Below are 16,606 nucleotides of genomic sequence, written 5' to 3'. Positions count from 1 at the left end.
TGTGTCGTACAGAAAATAATAAAATTCTTTACTTAGAAAATATTTAAACCAAAGTTTTATTTTAATATTTTAAGTATTTATTTTTATTAGTTACTTTGGGTTGTCTTTTGTGCGTAAGCAGAGGATAATAAACTGTGAAGAGTAAATACTAGTGTCTCGAGTTACAACACGTGTAGCTAGTATACGCTCAAGGTCAAAATATACGGAAATATTTATGGGAACGAAACCGGCACACAATATTACAATGATAAACAATTTTTAAAATAAATAATTTATAATAAATTGATAATAATTAAAATAAATAAGTTGAAAGAGCAATTAAATATTTTATAAAATTTTAATACAGGTGAATGAATGATGAATTATGAAATGTAATGGAATGATGAATGTAGAAAAATGAAATTATTAATACTGGTAAAATTTTTGAGATTATTACTGAAAATTGTATAAAATTTTTGCTGTAAAGCCGTGAGAAAAATCAATAAAATTTTCTGTTACCCGTTTGAATTACTGCAAAGTCCCTGTTCGAGCGCCAGTTGAGACAAACCGCTTTTCATTTCGCGATTTTTACCAGCAGCCACCAGAATTCGCGGGTTGAACCCTGGCTTAGGCTGGCCTCTAACAAATTTTATTTTACTTGGGACAGAGCAATGGGCTAGAGTTCTTGCAAAGCAAGGACCCGCACTTATTCAAACTCGGCAACGTATATAAAAATCTGTTGACTCATCTCACGGCTTATTATTTATAAATTATTTCTTATAATTAATTTATTTATCGTATATAACTTAGTCAATCAGTATTATGTCTTATTAAATAATTTTACCAGTGATTTAGGATATGACTAAAAGGTAGTAGATAGAATATGAAGTTATACAGAAAATATGCAAGTTTATTGCCAGTTATAATAATTCTCAATTACTTACAATAAATGTCGCTGAACGATACAATTTAGGTGGTCCGAACAATGGATGGCCACGTAGAAAGCGTTGGTTGTTAATATCAAAGAATACACTGATTTTATATTTTATAATTAATACGCTGATACTACAAATGTATCAGCGGTAACGTACTAATGAACTTAACAAATTAAATATAAATCAAATAAAATATATGATATATAATGAAATCGCAAGCTAAGTTGCCAGTTAGATGTAAAGTATAATAAGTAAATTAAATAATAAATGAATATAATGCAAGTAAATTGCCGGCTAATATTAAATTAGAATATTCGAATACGTCTAGACGCTAATAGATCCAAGATCGAAGTCTGAATTTGTCTAACTGATAATTGAGGGTCTGGGACTTGCCGCTGAACTCTGTCCCCACTTCACCCTTACGGTCATGCGTCGATGTGAAAATTAGTCATGTGACCACGGCACTATGACTTGGGTAGTTTCAGACGACGAGAAGACGGGGAAAAATGGGAACCGCAAGGCTGAGGACGACGAAGACAATTCACATTGTCTCAATATATATATATATATATATATATATATATATATATATATATATATATATATATATATATATATATATATATATATATATATATATATATATATATATATTTGATTGTTTCAAATTAGGGGCCTATTTTCATTTTTATGATGAACATTGAAAAATCGAAAGGGTATGTTAAAGTATGGTGACAGTTAAAATTTGAGCTTTGAATATCAATATTTAGAGGTGGCTATTGATAATATTCGATTTTTTATTTTGTAACATGGTAAAAAATACATAACTTCCAGAAAAATCAAGATACAAAAAACCTCTTTTAAAACATTCTGTAGTGTTATGTCCAAACTAGTAGCTTGTACTGTGATGTTGGACAAGTTATTATAATTTTTATTTTCGGCCCTAGTCTGTCGACCAATAGACCGGGATCACGCTGAGTAATTATCTGGAAGGTTTGTTTTTAAATAAAAGATGTTGAATATACAAATTTAACTACTATATATTATACAGTAAATTTTAACAGTCTAATATATGTATATATACATATATATACATATATTAGACTGTTAATATATATATATATATATATTATGTATATTAGGGTGATTCATTTTCACAAAAAAAAAAAAATTTTTTAAGTGCTCAACCAAAATCTCTATCTACATTGATAAAAAAAATTCTCAGCAAAAATGCTCTTTCAATTTCAATGCTAAGTACTGACTATTTCAATTTGATTTTTTCCTATTTAAAATACACGTAAATTAAATTACTTTTTTTATTTAACTTTCTAATTCTCAGTTGCGTTTCATGAAATCAACGTGGATTTGGTCGCGAATTGTAGGGCATTTGGTGTTCTTCAAACGTGCCCATAGTTAGTTTGCTGTTGTGCCAGCGGTTTTACTTGTGTCCGTTGCGGAACTCATTTCTTCTATGAAATTGACCTTTATTGGCTTGCAGAACGTCAACCAATAAAAGTACACTAAAAATTCTAATGGAATTTTATAGTAAATTTTGTTCCCTTCAAAAAAGTGAGTCAAGTCACTTAAGTCCATAGTTTCTGAGTTATAATTATTCTAATTATTTGAAAAATAAAATATCAATTGTAATTTTTTTTTTATATTATATTTTTTGAATTATTAAAATGATTATAACTTGGAAACTATGGACTTTAGTGACTTGACTCAAAGGACTTTTTTTTTAAGGGAATAAAATTTACTATAAAATTTCTATTAGCATTTTTAGTGTACTTTCATTGCTTTACGTTCTGCAAGCCAATAAATGTCAATTTCATAGAAAAAATGAGTTCCGCAACGGACACAAGTGAAACCACTCGAGTAACAGCTAAGTCACTATGGGCACTTTTGAAGAACACCAAATGCCCTACGATTTGCGACCAAAACCGCGTTGATATCATGAAACGCAGCTGAGTATTAAAAAGTTAAAAAATAGTAATTTAATTTACATGTATTTTAAATGGGAAAAAATAAAATTGAAATAGTAAGTATTTAGCATTGGAATTAAGAACTCATATTTGGTTAGAATTTTTTTTTTTTTCATAATATCACTTTTTTCATAAATATCAATAATTAATATTATTATTGTGGAGTTTTAGTATTTATAATTTTATTCCTCTAAGTTGAAGTGATAATTATATAAGTTATGGCAGATAGTGGTGAAAATAATAATGCCAGAACATTTGACAAGCACGTGGATGCTAGGTACGTTATAATTTATGCATTATATCTTGTATGATCAAGTAGTATATTAACTTAAACTTAATTACACTAAATATTTATTTGTGCTGGATCGGGATGGTGGAAAAAATAATAAATCACTTGTTTGGTGTATCGTCCATATTTAATAAAAGTTCATCACAGATAATAGCATCGAGTACATAATTGAGCACGAGATTAGATAACAGAGGACATTGATATGTATAATTTCACTATAATAAAATCTTGTAGAATAATTGAGTATGACTTATATTACAGAGCACATTTTACATGAAATAGATTTCATCTAAGTTTTATATAAACTTACACGGCACCATACACGTGGATTAATAGACATATGTTGAGCGCAGAGACGAAGTAAATTATTAACAATTAAGAATTCACAGATATGACAATGATTTTATAATGTTAATTACAATCATAATAAATGTTAGTATGATACATATTAGACGTACTCTTGAACCGAGTAAGCATTTATTCAAATGAGTCAAGTGCCGAGGTTTTTCGTAAACTGAATGATTTGCAGTCACAAATAAAATTGGGTGATGATTTTTGAGATTATGGACATAACTGAGTGAATTAAATGATGACATCACCACACAAGTTAGCACAGAGTGGAAAATAGAATAGTCGAGTGATGAGTAATAAGTAAAAGATCATTACAATGTAACTTGTGATAGGAGTATTAATTATTTGTGACTTCAAATCATGTGATATCGAGTATATATATATTCACAGAGTTGAAATTAATAATAAAAGAATTGACAAAAGATAAATGACAAGAAATACCTGATATTTCAGCGAGTATGAATTACGTTGAATTCGCTTATAACGTAGAGTAATTAGCGAGATGTAGCTTGATGATTATTGAAATTGCGATGTAATTAAATAACACGAGGTGTTCTATAGCATGTGTTGTAGAAAAGTGGTAGTTGTCACGTAGCTGGCAATCGAGTTGAAATTCCGAGTAGCACAGGGCGCGTCGATAGCAGAACCTCTGGTAGAGTAGAGCGTCGAATTATCAACTGTTCTGGTGCGAACATTTGATAATTACGCAACAGAGCATGTGTGATTTGTATTAATTAAACATTCAATTTAATAAGAGTTATAAAGTGCATTCCACGCCATATCGACTATTTTTTAACCTCACCAAAAATTATTTTTTTTTTTAATTTCTGTAATTTCTTGAGATTGATCATTTTTGAGGTATTACTAAAAAAAAAATGACTAAAAAATATTATTACTATATTTAATAATCTAAATTTAATACTGTAAATAATAATTATTTATATTATAATTAATAAAAATGATTAGAAAATATAATACTAATTATTATTATTGATTATTAATTCATAAATGATTAATAACAATAATATTATAACATTATCATATACATGGGGCATTCCACACCAAATCGGACGGTTTGAAAAATTTTAATTTTAGATTTCTTCAATTTTTTTAATTTTTTTGTACCCATCAAATAACTTTTTCCAAAATGTCGAAATTTTTTTTATCACCGGTTTAAAAGATATCGAATTTTAAGGAAAACCGCTCTTTTTATGGTTTTTTACTGGTAACTTTTTAAGGAATGGTTTAAATCAAAATACTCACTAAATAAAAGACTAGCATTTCCCAATGTACTTTTGAAAAACAAAAATACAAAAAAATTATTTAAAGTGTTTTAATACGTGTTTTTTTATTTTTAAAATTCGAATTGCAATTTTTAAAGTGAGTGCATATTTTGATTTTCTTCAAAATTTCTTACAGTAAATTACTACTCAAACCACAACTTTTTAGGCCGGTCTAGTCGTGGGTTTTCCATGGCTACTATTTTTTGTCGATTTTTCAAAATTGAAAAAAAATTTTTTCCTCTATTTTATCAAATTTTATCACTGGTTTCTTGCTTTCAACGTATTTTGAAAAACTTCGCGTAAATTTTTTTATCATATCAAGCATAAGAAATTGTTAATCATTAAAAAAGAATACGCGATAGAGTGATGAGAATATTTTTAAATTTAAAATGAATGTTATTTTTGTATACTGTTATTTATCCGAATAAAGAAAATGTTTATCGCATGCGATTTTAATCCTAAACAAGCCATCTACCGACAAACCTTACCAAAAAAATATTCAGTACCGATTACTAAATATTTTTTTTTGGTGGAAACAAATATTTACTTTACCGTAATGAGATTTAAGTAAGATAAAAGAATGATTTATCAAATTATAATAGATTGTGTTAATAGGCACAAAATATTTTTCTCTCCCAAATACGTGACTAAAGATTTTGTTAATAAATCCATTTAGTACTCAGTAATAAATCCTTCTATCAGTGCAGGAAGTGGCATTGAATATAATCATTAGTCTTTTTTAATTATTAACAATTTCCTATGCTTGTTATAATAAAAAATATACATGAAGTTTTTTAAAATACGTTGAAAGAGAGAAACCAGTGATAATATTTGATAAAATAGAGAAAAAAAAAATTTCTTTTTATTTTCGAAAATCGAAAAAAAATAGTAGCCATTGAGAACCCACGACCAGATCGGCCTAAAAGTTGTGGTTTGAGTATTAGTTTACTGTAAAAAATTTTGAAGATATAACGTAAACCGTTTTTATATTCACGACGGAGACGCAAAACAAACCCGGAGTCGTATGTAGTCACCCAAGTGTACTAAGAAAAATGATAAATAACGATAATAATCACAACTAAAAATAATAAATAATTGTAAACAAAATATTGGTGTGCCTGGACTAGCTCCTCAGGCTGGGTTAGTGCACGAGGGTGCCAGCCCGTTTTTACAAAACGGACAAAAATTATAACAAATCAGTGGAGATATCACGGGACAAAATCTTGAGCGAGAATGTATGCACCAAGCGGAATGACAACCAAATAAATATATAATGAACAAAAATAATAATAAAAATAATTACTACTAAATATATCTAGGAAACAAATAAATAAATATTGACTATCACTATATTCCTTTTTTAAAATTATTTAACTAAAATATATTGATAATCGCAATAAATGATTACAATACCAAACATCAATTTGCAATTATTCATTCTTTGTGATAAATTTTTATTAAATCAAATTATACTCATAGAAGCCAAATAATAATAATAATCAATTCAATTTAAATAATATTATTAAATTATCCACTGGGGAAACCAAATTACAAATTACTAATTTTTACCCAATATAATTAATGTAGATTGTAAATAAGTAAAATAAGACGAATCTTTTTCTTTATTTTATGTTATTTACTCTGGGAACAGAAAGACGCGGGTAATTAATACATATTCGGTAACACTGGGTTGCATACCATTAAATTATAAAATAAATTTTACCCAGAGAAATAATATTTAAAGTACTGTCGTAAGACAAGGAGCTACATACGCTATCCTTGTCTAATCTCCTAAAGAATTTACTCGACGCGTCTTAGTACATATGCATCCAAATGCTGTGACGGACGCCAAATATATGCAACTTATTATAACACTAACTCAGGTTCAATTATTTATGAAACAAATTCCGCGATCAACTCTACTAAAGAACCAGTGATAGCCGATGCAACAAATGATGACACAATTGACTTACCGGCGTTGATAATAATTTACTTCTGGAACTATTTAACCATAAACAATACTCAAACTATACTTTTTACTTAATATAATAAGATACTAATTATCCAAATCAAACAAACTTTAACTATGTAATGATTTTACTGTGGCATCTGGGCCAGAACAATTTACTCACAAATAACCACGGACAACAACGCGTCCTATCTTTACAAAATCCCGGTCCTCTCTGACTATATTTCTGCGTCGGTTTTCCGAGGGATTGGTATCCCTCACGTGTTATTCCCTTTCATGACCTCGGACCCGAAATAAAATATTTGAAATCATTAAACGACCTAAGTTATATTATAATAATAAATTAAATTATATTTCCTATTTATCAACATAAACATAATAATTATTAACCCTCTAAACGATAGAATAATAATTATTTCAGTGCACCACGTGGCTGGAGAAAAATTTGATTTTTATCCTCACTATGTCGACTTATTCTTCCTTCGGTCGATATTTTCTTGTATGCTTTACACACACGCGTGCTACTGACTGAAATAAAAATATCGATTAAATACACAAATTCAAAATAATTATCAAAACATATATATGAATATAATAAACAATAATATCAATAAATTCATAATTAAATCATACTAAACTAATCCATCAAAATAATATAAATATTTGAATAATAATAAAATATAATAAAGAAAGGCGCTTGATTTGAGCTAGGAGGTGTTGCTAAATTCACGGCAAGATGGAAAAGCGCGCGCAGCGATTCACGTTTGAATCGCTACGTGACAAAGAAAATCAAAATATGAACTCACTTTAAAAAATGCAATTTAAATTTAAAAAATAAAAAAACACGTATTAAAACACTTGAAATAATTTTTTTGTATTTTTTTTTCCAAAAGTACATGGCAAAATGATAGTTTTTTATTCAGTGAGTATTTTGATTTAAACCATTTCCTAAAAAGTTATCAGTGAAAAACCATAAAAAGAGCGGTTTTCTTTAAAATTTGATATCTTTTGAACCGGTGATTAAAAAAATTTCATCATTTCGGAAGAAGAGTTTTTTGATGAGTACAAAAAAATATAAAAAATTTTAGGAAATCTAAAATTAAAATTTTCCAAACCATCCGATTTGGCGTGGAATGCCCCATATTTATAATTATATATTGGTATATTTATTCATTGAAAAGGTTGATTAATTCTCAGCCCTATTCCCCGATCCGAATTTTAGACAAAGTTCAATTTTATCAATTCAGTACCACGACGTTACGACATGAGCTCTCATATTATCCTCAGGTGAAATTACAAATTATTTAAGTATGCAAATTAATTTTTTTAACAAATAGTACAATTTTAATACCACGTCATTGTATTGAATTAATAAAATTTAACTTCGACTAAAATTTGGATCGGGGAATTGTGCTAGGAATTAATTAACCTTTTTAATAACTAAAAAAATCGATCTTCGAATTATATTTTAAAATATTAAATATATTTACAATAATAAATATAAACCAAAATTTTTATGAAAAATTTTTTTTATTCACTTAATTTTATACGCTTTGTTAGTTAGTAAAAACATTTTTCCAATTATTTATTCGTAAATTTTTCAATTTTTTATTTTTTTTCACTAGCAAAAAATCTAAACCACCTCCAAAATTTCCAGCCGAGAGACAGCAAAAGTACAGACTAAAAAAAAAATTAATGAGTGGAGCAAAAAATCCGTCCAAGTCCGTCGTATTCGCAATCACTACACAGTTTGCGCTATTAAGTCCTGATATGGGACTCACCATCATACAGCATGAAGCAATTATCGAAACTGTACCATCTATTCCATCGAATAGAAAACGAAAAGCTCAAGAAAGTATCAAGTATCGAGTAAATACAATCGTCAATTGAGTAGACTAAAACAGCCTATACAACCGCAAAACCTTCATGATGGCGAGTATGCAGTCAGTTATTGAAGGTGAAGAAATTGATAATGCAGATGATTTTAATTTAGATGAGATTTTACTAGCAGAAGATAATTCAAGTCATTCATATAGCGGCTATCGTTTGCATCAATCAGCGCATAAACTATTACAAAAGATATTCGTGGAAAATGATTTTGGACACGTCTGTAATGTTTGTGATCGTCTATGGTTTTTAAATGATCTGAAAAATGGACTACTTGAAGATGAAAATTTTCTTAAACAAATTACGGTACGTCGAATTTTTTTTTTTTTTTACATAATTTATTTTACTGATACCTGATTAATTCTTGTCGCACAATATTTTTTTGTTTAGACCTTTATTAACGTCGCTGACGTCAAGATGTGTAAGACTTGCAATGTCAGTGTTATAAATGGCAAAATCCCGTCTTTGGCAACCTTCAATGGTTTTAAATATCCAGATAGGCCAGCGGACTTACCAGAATTAGACATCATTGCTGAACGACTTATATCACCGCAACTCCCTTTTGTGCAAATAAGTAGATTGCGGCATTTTAACGGTAAATTCGCGATAACCAGGCAAATAATTAATGTACCTGTTTCAGTTAACAATATGATAAAGCTTTTACCCAGGCCACTAGATGGTGAAGAAGAAGATTTTTGTAATAATGTACACATCAAGAAAAAGCTTACTCGTAAAATGATTTATCTTCATGGGCTGGTTAGAAGATCTGTCATCAAACAATGGTCAACATATCTGGCCCAGACACCTTTATATATGTATTTTGATATGAAAGTAGATTATTCCTGGTTTGCGACTAATGATAACATGATAATTGATTACACTGATTCTGCAGATCACATCATACCTGTTGACCCAGACTCTGTACAAACGCGAATACATATTGATGAATTAAGTGGGCACATTACAATTGCTAAAAGTCTTATAGCCCAACAGCAAACTCTTATGTTAAATGAAGATAGATTCTTTCACATCGCTCCAGGTGAAAACAAAACTCCAATAAGTTTACTGTTTAATAAATATGCAGAAGAATTATTGTTTCCAGCCATTTACTTAGGACAGTTTTGTGTATTCCGAGATGACATTACAGTGACGCCATTTATGATGGCAACGAGCGAGTTGCGTCGTTCTGATAAGAGGGGAGTGGCACCATATAAAGTTCTTTATACTGCGATGAAGATATGGCGAATTAAAGTTTGTGATGATTCAAAAATTGGGTTCAAACATATCGGCACGGAAAACAATATTTTTAAAGAGCAAGTTTTATCTGAAGATTATATTAACACCTGTTTAGAAAGCGACTTAGCTTTTATGAAACCGATACCTAATTCTGCAGCTTATTGGTCAGCGCGTAAGTGGGATCTGTTTGCAATGATGCGCCAGTTTGGAAAACCAACCATGTTTTTGACGATAAGCGCTAATGAAATAGGCTGGCCGCATCTTTTAACCCTTCTTCTTAAATTTAATAATAACGGAGAACAACTGACAAAGGAGCAGATTGAAACGTTAAATTACTTTCAAAAAACAACCTTGGTCAATGAAGATGCCGTAACTTGCGCAATTTACTTTAATAAGTTGGTTATTATCATCATGTTAATTTTACAATCAAAGAAAGTAAGTCCGTTTGGAAAATATAGTTCTTCATTACTTCAAACGCATTGAAATCCAACATAGGGGTAGTCACATGCCCATATATTATTATGGTTGGATAATGCACCTAGGGATGCGTTGGGGGCAGAATATGAAGAAGCGATTGTCTTAATTAGTGCTCTTATCTCAGTAAGTTCATCAGAATCTTCTGAACATATAAAACTTTAAACTCATAAGCATACTTTCACATATTATAAAAACACTCGCGCGAATGCTCGGCAATGCAGGTTCGAGGCACCTTTCTTGCCTATTCGTTGAACAACCATTCGAATACCTCTAGAGAAAGAAAATCCAGAGTTGAAAAATCTACAATTACAGTACAAAAATATACGAAAAAACTTAGGAGATAATGATTACGACAATATTGAAGAATTTTATCGAGCTAATCACATAATATCAGATGACAATTATATGAACATTTCACGAGCTGGAATAACTCGACCGCGAGTATTTATAAAACGGCAACCTTCTGAAAAGTAGTATAATTGTTTTAATCCTTTTATTCTTAACCTGGTTGGGTCTAACATAGATTTTCAATTTATCACTGAAGAATATTCATGCGCCCAGTATGTCGTTGATTATATCAATAAGACAAACAGAAGAATTAGCAATTTGCAACAGAAACTCGTTGAGATTATAAATTAGAATCCAGACTTTGATATCATCGCTGCAACAAAAGAACTTAGTGTTAACGTACTCAATAGTGTTGAAATGTCAAGCCAAGAAGCTGCTTGGTTTTAATTACGGGAACCTTTGTCCGAGGCGTCGGCAGCTGTTGATTTTATACCTACTTATTGGCCACAACACCGAGAAAGAATCAGAAAAACTGTAAAGGAACTAGCACAACTTCATGATGAAGACGTACGCATATGGAAGGAGAATTGGTTTGATAAGTACGCAAAAAGACCCAATGAACTGGACCACATCACTCTAGCTCAGTTTGTTTCTCGGTAAAATGTTACTGCTAAAGAAAATGTCAAATTACGGAAATCTCCTAAAAGTATATGATATCAAAGTTATGACATGGGAAAAGAATTATCGGAATATGAGAGAGAAATGGTTACTCTGCATATTCCTTTTAGGATTGAAGAATTTGGTATTCTGACAGATATTAAATTTTTACCTATTTCTGATAAAAATGAAGCCGTTATAATGGAACGAAGAGAAGAATTCGAATCTAATTTAGATATAGCCGAAACTATGAAAATTTGTGCGCAATTATGTCGGCAAAAATTGAGCTTAATGATTCACAGGATCATCGAAATCAGGTTTATGTCGAGGATATTCCTGATCCATATCAACACATCTTCAAGATCGTCATTCAAGAGTCAACGATGACGTAGTGACAGCGACGATAAATAAGCTCGGAGCAATATGGAAAAAAAAGACAACTTGATGGAGACACAAGAATTTCTCCAGTTGATGAGAAAATCAAACACGAAGCAATTTGAATTGGCACAACATATTAAATGGTTGTTAACTTCCATAAATCCACTACCGTTACAACTTTTTTCAACTGCTCCTGTTGGATGTGGGAAAACATTCCTCATTAAACTTATTATAAAAATTTGTAATCGCTTTACTGATACAGATGGTTATTGTAATGGTTATCTTGCATGTGCATCTACAGGGAAGGCCGCAGTTGCTTTAGGAGGCACGACTATTCAGACCGCATTCAAAATCACTCTTTCGAGTTTTCATACACCATTATCGAACGAGGTCAAAGGCTTATGTCGAACTTTTTTCGAATACGTTAAGATGATACTGATTGATGAAATCAGTATGATCAGAGCTGAAATGTTAGAACCTATTGATCTAAGACTAAAAGAAATAACAGGCAGTTTTGATGCTGCTTTAAGTGGATTACATATAATTCTCATTGGTAATTTGAGGCAACTGCCACCTGTTAGGGCTACTTCCATTTGGAAACAAAAAGTCCGGCGAATCGATGGTCAGCAATTATGGAGAGGAATTGCTCTTTATGAATTAAATGAAGCCATGCGTCAAGAAAATGCTGAATTCTCATCACTGTTGACAGAGATTGGTAATGGTGATCAATTGGATGAACAACAGTTACAAATGATTGAATCAAGGTCCTGTTCAGAGATAGAAGCAGAAGAACACTGTCCTAGTGGAATTCGTTTATTCAATGACAGCCATTCAGTTGATACTTATAATTGAAAAATTTTGAGTTCATCAGATGAAATGGCACATTCAATTGCTGATGACGAAATAATAGGATGTGACGGGGACAGTAAAAAAGAAAAAGCTGCTAGAGAGAAGCGTCATAAGCTCAGTACAATCGACACAGGAGGATTACCATACGAAATTATTTTCATTGTAGATAAGCCATGCATGATAACAACCAACATCGATGTCGCTGATGATTTAGCCAATGAAGCGGTTGGTAAATTGTCATACGTTGAGTTAGGTGCTAAAAATAAAGTACTGTGAGTTTAGCTTCTATTTCCAAACGGCGTGGGTGATAAAGCTCGTGAAAAAGTGGCTGGTTATGCAAACGCAAAAGGACTCAGTAGAGAATTCGTTTCAATGAACCGTAGATCTGTAACAGTGACTCTCAACCGAAATAAATCCATTCATGCTAAAAAAAATCATTTTCCACTCAAACCGGCTTGCCCGTTGACAATTCACAAGTTGCAATGAAAAACATTTGATGAAATTGCGTACAAATACAACAAGACACATTCGCAACCTTTGGTCTACGTAGCCTTATCCAAGGTCACGTCTCAAGAACGTCTATATATTGTTTCTACGGATAACCGTCAACGTTTTTATCATGGTAGACAACGGAACGAAACAATGCTTCTTTTACGGTAAGAATTTATCAGGCTTTCTACTGTTAATCTAACAACAATTGATCAGGTTACACTCAATAATATAAATGAAGCTTAATAGCTAAAGCCTCCAGGCGCATGCAGGTGATCTCCGTGGTAACATTATTCAGGAAGCACATATTTTAATGTTATCGGAAACATAACTTCGCAGTGAGGAACCTGTTCAAATTGAAAATTTCAGATGTGTATCGCAATGTTAAAGACCTAACATTAATCGAGGGGGCGGGGTCAGTATTTATCAAAATGTCAACGGTCCACACCATGTACTTACTGGCAATAATGACACTTTCCTAAAGAATGCTCAGCACTATAGCCAAACACATTCAAATGTGGGAGACATTTGTGCAGCGAGATGTAGTTTGCCTAACGGTAAGCACATTATTGTCGTCTCAATTTACATTTCTGTCAATCAAAAGATTGATGATGTAATAGATTTCATTCATGAGGCATTGTTAGCTTACACATAAGGTAGATCGAAACTACTGAAACAACAGTATCATGCACTTCCACTCATACTTACCGGTATTTTTGATATTGACTTTAATTAAGATGACGAATTGAGATTAATGCAGTTCTTAAAATCCGAACTCAATTAAGATATTATTTCCGATAAAACACTGGCGACAACGAGGTATGGTACAACTATTGATGCGGCATTTTCAAGATTTGTGAACCACATATCTACCAATGTTCATGCGTCGTATTTCAGTTATCGTAAACCTCTTGTCGTAGTAATGAATAACAATAGCACTATTGATCTAATTAACATGAAGAATAGTAATAATAACTAAGACGATAATAATAAAATAATTAATCGACCTTCCTCATAATATATTGATGGATAATATGTCAAATCTATTTTTGTAAATTATACGATATATAATAATTTTCCGAATAGTCGTAAAAAATGTAAATAGAATAAAAATGCATAATTTAAGTATTTTTATTGATTCGTTTATTTATCGTTTGATATGGTATTAATCTTTTCTTAGACTAGCAAGCCTGTTTTGTGCCTATTTCGCCGATCTGGAGGAGTAAACTCCAATTGCGCATCGGAGCTGAAACACTCTCTTTGTTTTTATGAACAAATGAACTGCGTTTTGTGATATAATAATTAAGTAATTACTTACGTGTAATAAATTTATGGTAGTGCAATATGAACACGTTACCGAAATAAAATATTATTTTATTTTATTTCATTCTAGCAATTCGGAGAATTACAGATTGTCCGTGTCTCAATCGTTGCGGTAATAGAGTCCTGCCGTATACAATATTCTGACGTCAATCGTCAAGTACTCTGCTGATACTTACTTAGTAGTCAAGCTGGTAGAGTTCACCCCCCCCCCCCCCAATAAAACTGATTGTGGGTTCTAGTCCGTGCTAAGTTACCAACGGAGGAGAACCTGCCGGCGGTCGGTGCACTGGTGGATGGTGAGACCTGTATTCCTGACTACTCTCGGATTAGCAGTCAGTAAGCCCTATTTAATCGTCTGTTTTGATATGGCCCGTCGGTTAATTTGGTTTGGCAGTCGATTGGGTTATGTTGGCGATCTGTAAGATCTATTTAATCGACTATAACACGCTTTTGAGGTTTTTTTTTTATGTTTTTTAAAGTTATCTACAATGGTGATTGCGAAAAAAACGTAAAATGCACTCATCTTTTACAATCTAGGTTGGGTCATGGGCAGCCTAGCAGATTAAAGGTGGCTGAGTAATTAGCATCACCCTCAGAGCTGGCACAAGCTGCCTGCCATCTACAGGTTGTGTTAGTGTGTGTAATAGCAAGTGTAGTTACTTCAAGTCTTACATGGGTCATTCTCAGTTAAGACGTAAATCGCTTATTGATAAAACGCGGCACGATAAAAAATTTGAAAATTTAGTTAAATTTTATAATGTTTCGATCAAAACAACCATTCTAAACGTTTCTGCAAGGCGGTCAGTCAATTTATTAATTTTATCTTGTTTCATAAGAAACTAGGAAAGATACTCAATCCAGAGGAGAGACTTGATAAACAGAGTTCCATGTTCTGTAAAAAAAGAACATAATAATCGATTTTTTTCAATGAACTATATTGTGAATATATTCATACGTTATATTAAATAACAATATGCAACCTTTAAACAATAAAAGAATAGTAAAAAAAATCTAGTTTGAAGTATTCATATCTCCCCTAGATATCGTGTCTTTCCCCTGGCATGTACAAGACAAGGGAGATACACACAAGGGAGATACTTATTAGTAACAAAAATAGAAGTAATGACAAATGTATTTATTATGCGCAATCGACAAAGAAAACTTAGAATCTTTACACAACAAGAAATGAAAATACAGATGAATTAAAATTTTTAGATAAATATTTTTAAAATAAAACTTACCAGGGGAGAGACTCCATTCACTCAAGATCAACTGTATCCACAGTTTTACATTTACTCGCTTGATTACGAGAATTGATTTAATTTATTTTGTTGAAATATATAATTTGAATAATCTATTTGATTTCTAAGAACTTTAAATTACTAAAGCATAAACAGAATCAGCCCGCAGACAAGCCAGGGGAGTAATATTTCCCGACTTGGAGATGAAATTATAACTGAATTAAATAAAGTAAATATTTTGCCAACCAGCAAATTTAAAGAATTAGAAGTTGGCAAAATGTACAAAATTACTGAATTTAGAAAAAATTTCAACGCAGTATGGGCCCGAAGTGGTTGCCAACTTGATGGTACATTCACAGTCTTCTTTCTAACACAGACGAACAACCAATTAATTGCCGATGAAGACACATTCAAAAACCTTGTCAACACTGTCGAAGAATAACAAAAAAATAAAATTCAAAATGCAATTATCTTTTAACTGATAACTTTATAGGCCTGTTAATCGTAAATTTTATGTTTATAGTTAAATTTGAATTAATAATAATAATAATAATAATAATAATAATAATTATAATAATAGTGATAATAATAATAAAAATAATAATAACCATAATTATCATAATAATAATAACAATAATGATATTATTAATAATAATAATAATAATAATAATAATAATAATGATAATAATTTTCGGGAGTGAAAAAAGTACCATTATGCCACTGTATTTAAGTAAAAAATGAAAGTCTGAAGTGAGAAAAATTAATCTTTTAATGGTGCAGGCGAACGTAAATTTAAATATATCCAATGAGAATGATTTTAAAAATTATAAGCCTGTTTATCATTTTGCCTTAATTGAAAATCCATCGCGATTAGTAAAAAATCAAATTTTTAAGGCACATTGTGAATTATATTTCTGTGATAGATGTTTAAATCACTTTAAAACAAAATCATCTATCAATAATCACAATGATGACTGTTTCTAATTATATAAA

The sequence above is a fragment of the Microplitis demolitor genome, chromosome 6 (genome assembly GCF_026212275.2).
Source record: "Microplitis demolitor isolate Queensland-Clemson2020A chromosome 6, iyMicDemo2.1a, whole genome shotgun sequence".
Classification (NCBI taxonomy): domain Eukaryota; kingdom Metazoa; phylum Arthropoda; class Insecta; order Hymenoptera; family Braconidae; genus Microplitis; species Microplitis demolitor.
Note: the sequence above shows the minus strand (reverse complement) of the source record.